We start from the raw sequence: 5397 nt of genomic DNA, 5'->3' as shown, positions 1-5397 counted from the left end.
CCCAGGTGGTGCTAAGGCAGGGAATTGGCTCAAGGTGGGCAAGGCTCGGCTGCTTAAGCCTGCTGAGGGCTCCCTCTGGGTCCTACTCCTCCTGTTTCCACCCAGCTTTGACAGGGAAAAAGAAATATTAACTTACTAAATTTTTTAGGGGCTCCATGGGCCGGCTAGAACAGCCCGCGGGCTGTATTTTGCCTGCCCCTGCTCTAATCACACCAGTTGAACGAATGGACAACATAAGACAAACTGAAACAATTTAGGATGGCCTAGGCTTAGGACCCTATTGTACTGTAAAAAAGTGGGAATGGCATGCCTGTGTATCAGTACCCCGTTCATTCAAAAATTATTCTCTACAAGAAGGTGGGTAACTGCTTTGTTTCAGAATTGAATGCCAAATTAAGAATTTTTTATTAGGTTATCCCTGTCATTAGGTTAGTAGGTGGGCTTGGAGGAAAAGACTCTTGATTCACTTTTGTAGGGAACAATTTCTGGATAAACTATAGGGATTGACGCACAGGCACCCCACTGCATCTTTTGTGTTACAATGTACCTCTAGAAATTAACAGAAGGAGAGCACGAACTATGGGTGGTGTTGGTGTTTCACAGCTGAAACAGTGCAGACAAAACAAGCTTGGCAATAAAGCTCTATGCAGATGTGCACAATTAACCAGTAGGAATGCACAGAAGCAAGAATGTGATGGTATTAAGGGCAGGGAAATCAGAACTCACTTTCAGCCCTAATATTTTAGTACTCATAAAAAATTGTGTAAATAATTAAACATGACTTCTTAAAGAATTACTAATGTGCTTTTTGGGAAGGAAACGGTAATTTCAGGAAGATTTTTATCCAGCAGCAGTCTAACTCCATCTCCCATTCTATCTAACTAACAGGTTGGATGTCAGTGTGGTTTTTGAGAAGAAAAGCATGCTGGGGCCTTGGTCCATATTAATTTTACAGTGCTCCTGTACCTTTTAACCCCTGCATTGTCTACACATTAACATCTAAAACTAGTTTTAAGCACACTTTAGGGATTTAAAGTTGCCCCATTCCAGGGTTTATCTCTGATCTGTCCCATTAATGTGTGGCTACTCCCCACAGATGAGCTGTCCAAGCTGCAGTCCTCCAGCATCCTGGAATACAGTGTTCCCCACCCTCCTGTGTGGACAGACTTTCCACCCCTTGAACTCTACTGCCCAGGGAGAGGTTCTGGCACCAAGCCAACCCCCTTCACTCCTGCCCTCATTCCCCTCTGCCCCCATCCCCTGCCCCACACACAGGGGGCAGGGCATAGCCAGTCAGGAGTGAGGGGCACTGGGTCGGGACTGGCCATCAACGTTTACAAATGGGTACAAAAATGGTTGAGAACCACCGTTCTAGTAGCAAGTCAGTTGTGCAGGTCAGGCACAGTCAGAGAAGGTTTTTGTCCTTCTGGTACGACTGCTTCAAGCTCAAGCTGACACTAACATCTGAGCAGCTCAAACATGTAATAAGGCCCCTAGTAATTACACAAGCAAGTAACTGAAGTAGAAGCAAAAAACTCAGCAGCCTAAGTAGTGAGTTGCGAAGTTGCATTTCCAGTGTCCTGCAGGTCCAGTTGGAGTTTGGTTATGGTGGGAGCTGTTCTGATCTTGAATGAAATACAGGTGAAATTCTCTGATGGAAATATCTCCAGCTAACCAAACTGAGGTAATATAAAGTTGAGGATTTCAAAATGAATCTATTCCTGTTTTGCAGGTGTTTAGCACTAGGGTGTGGATGTCCCAGCAACTACATCCAAATGGGTGAACGCAGCTGCTGCTGGATTAGCTATTTCCATTCACCTGTGATAATTTAAATTATATAAATATATTTTAAAGACAAGTCCAAATCTATGCTTCAGCATTCTTCTACTGCCACCAAGAATCCTCCTCTTTGTCTGTACAGACAAAACCCTGGAAAATTTGATTGGCTGCCAGTTGGTCAACTTGGTTAGCAGATTCTGAAAAGAACTTTGATAAGAGGCTTTCACATGATTTATTAATTCACCTTAACAGGTTAACCAGCTTTTCAACACATCTGTTCAACATTGCTTAAATTTCCTTACATCCAGGAGTTAAGTGAACTCCTGGATGTAAGGACACCCTCTTTGTTCCACCTTTGCAGTGCCATTTACAATGAAGTGCTGGTCCAAGGCTCTGGTCCCTCTATGCACTACACCTAGTAAGACTAATATTATTGTGTTACAATGTGCCTGTGGTGGTTATTAATAAGAAGAATCTGGATGTTTTTTAATCTTGTTTTTAACATCATGCAATGAACAAAAAAAATCATGCAATATTTTACTCATGTTTATAACTGAAAAACAGTCTAGCTTAGTCAATACCATTTTGTATGCACTGAGGAACAAACCCTGCTCTGGCCCATGTACACTGATTTTGTGCAGGAATATTTTATAGGGATCTTTGCATAAAGTAGGAAAGAAGAGTGAGGGAATTGACTTGTTCTGCTGCTATAGATAGGGGCTGGTCAAGTTTTGTTGCTAACTGGTGAGGTTTATTGATTTCCCATGCCCTTTGATAAACTCCCTGAGTCTTGGGTCCAAATTTTCTCTGCAATGCTGTGATTGTGGCTCTTCACAGCAGCTCTCTCAGCACACCAGAAGCAGGGCTTCCACCTGCCATTTGCAGGACAATATATAGTCCTGTGTTCAGGGACTGGAGAGAGCTGATTTGCCTCTTTAGGGCTATGACTGAGTTATATGGTACTAACCTTGGGGAAAAGGAATGTTGCACTGATTATGCATTCCTTACATTCACATTTACTCTAGCTGTCTGAATTCTGAAGAAGATAGCTTCCTCGACCACCACAGAACTGCACTAGAAGTCCTGAGCCCTGCAAAAATTGTTCTGCTACCTCCTTTCTGTCCCGTATTTGCTCCAAAGTAGTGCATACAACTTTAAATCTTGTTTTCCGCAGTCGTGAATTGCAAAATATGTTCCTTCCAGTATCTCCTATTTGAATAGCCCATGCTGTTGCCTTCTGTTTCTCAATGTAGAGGAAAACACAAGCCTGGTAAAAGAAGAGCTAAGTGCAGGTATATCAACAGAGCAGCTGGAAATTGACAAGAAATTTGGACTTTCAGGATAGTCTTTTGCAACATCTTGAAGAGGCAAATTTGTATGGCTACATAATCCTATTTATACAGGGTACCCTCTAGCTTTTGCTTGTACAGTCAAATCTCTGTTATCCAACATCCCTGGGACAAGGGGATTGCCGGTTATGTAAAAGTTCTGGTTATCTGAAATGCTGGATAACAAAGAGAATAGTGGGTGCAACTACACGTGCCTCTCTTGGCCAGGCTTAGTCTAAAATTGCCATTTTTAAGGCGCATTAAGGGTCTGTGCCTACATGTGCATGCCCTTAACGCACTTTAAAAATGGCAACGTAAAACTATGTAAGCCTAAATTTGATACCTGCATAAAGCAGGTATCAGATTTAGGTGGGAATAGCTAAGTCACATTAGCATGTGTAGATGTGCTATTGCGCATTAATGCAGCGTGTACCAATAAACAGCACATTAATGCATATTAGTGCTGGTGCTAGCACTAATGCAAGTTAGCTATCCGCACCTAAATTTAATGTGCCTTAATGTGCATGTATAGTCACATGCTTAAATTGCCTTAAGCAAAGGCACATTAAGTTTCTGGTACTTTGTTTCATGTTTTTCTTTTAAGAGGAATAAAAACAATGTCTTTTTTCTTTTTCTTTAACTGAAAAAGCTCTCCTTGTAAACCCACCTTCATCCTCTCTGTAATCGCCCTGTAGGTATATGAAAACCTTTTTCTCTGTAGCCATAGAGGACAGAACTAGGAGCAATGGCCTCAAGCTACAGCAAGGAAAATTCAGACTGGCGATTAAGAGGAACTTTCTGAAAATGAGAGTAGTCAGGCATTGGAAAAAGCTGCCTAGAAAGTGGGAGCAGGGCCCCTGTTGATTCCTGCTCTGCCCAACATTTAAAACCAACCACCTGGCAGCAGCAGCAGCATTTCAAGTCAGGCAGCGCTAAGTTTGTCACTTGACTGCATTCCTTTGTAAGGTACTGGCCCCTGTCTAAACCAGAGTTTCCCAACCTTTTTCACCCCGCGGCACACTTACGTGGCCTCCCCTATCCCACGGCACACCAGCTGGGTAGGAGTTGGGGGAAGAAAGCAGTAGACTGCCATGGAGTGGCAGGAAGTGGGTGGCATAGCATTTGAATCGCTTGCTGGTGTCAGACTCCCCGCCTATTCTAAGGTGGGGGGCGCAGCTCCATCCCAAAAGGACACAGCATACCTGGATGTGCTTGATGGCGCACCGATTGGAAACCACTGGCCTAAACTCCTCATTCCACAAATGTTAACGACCCTCTCTTCTAGCTGCCTTGACGTTGCTCCTCCCAAACGGTCCTTTGTTCTGCAGGTCTGTGGTTTATTAGCTGCTCCTGGGAATGCAGCTCCTATTTCACAGCCTTGCAAATTGCTTTTTAACTCATTCTAGGGACTTTATATTCATTCTGGCTTTGATCTTCAACCCAGTAACACCACCCTGGGCCCTGATTATATTAGTAATGCTTCTGGTTTCTCTAACTGGAGAAAAACACCGCATTTACGCAAATACAAGATGATGGTCTTGTATTTGAGTAAATGTGGTGTTTTTCTCCAGTTAGAGAAACCAGGAGCATTCTTCCCCCTAACCATCACGGTGGTGGGACCCTGCCTTGTTTTATGTTCACACGCAATGAAACCTTATTGTCTATCCTTCAACTGCAAATACACCTAGTTTGTGCTACCTATAAACAGGTATAAAAGTGCTGCTTAAAAGCCCATTTCTGAAGGCCCCCGCCCTGCGCTAAACCTTGCGGTGGTTTTGGAAATGGTTCAAGGGCCATTCTGGATCAGATAAGCCTCGCTGTAATTTGCCTAGATGCAAATTACTGTTGGTACATTGACGTCAGAGCTGGTGTTTTCAGACTCCACCCACCTCCGTGCGCTTGGGCCGAGCCCGCTCTGACAGGACGGGGGTGCAGGGGGCAATGCGCCCACCATCCCCTTCCCCCCCCCCTTTTTTCCTCTCGGCGGTGGGAGGGGGGCACTTTCCAGGCGAAGCTCCTCTAATTCGCTTCTGCAGTAAAATGATAACTGGCCTCTACATTTTCCAGATCCGGGAGTGGGGGTCGTCTTAGATCCGAGTGACGGGGGCGGGGGGCAACGGGGCTGACGCTCCTCAATGGCCCGCCACAGCCCCGTTGCCAAGGAGACGCCGGGTCCCTCGCAGGCCCAGCCCCCAACCCAACCGGCGTGGCCAATGGGCGCGACCCAGGGGGCGGTGCCGACGCGGCGCGGTGACGTGGAGCGCGGGCGCACGCACGCACGAACGCACGC

The sequence above is a fragment of the Crocodylus porosus genome, unplaced genomic scaffold (assembly GCF_001723895.1).
Source record: "Crocodylus porosus isolate Cpor-Errol unplaced genomic scaffold, CroPor_comp1, whole genome shotgun sequence".
NCBI lineage: Eukaryota > Metazoa > Chordata > Crocodylia > Crocodylidae > Crocodylus > Crocodylus porosus.
This window is presented reverse-complemented; position numbering follows the sequence as displayed.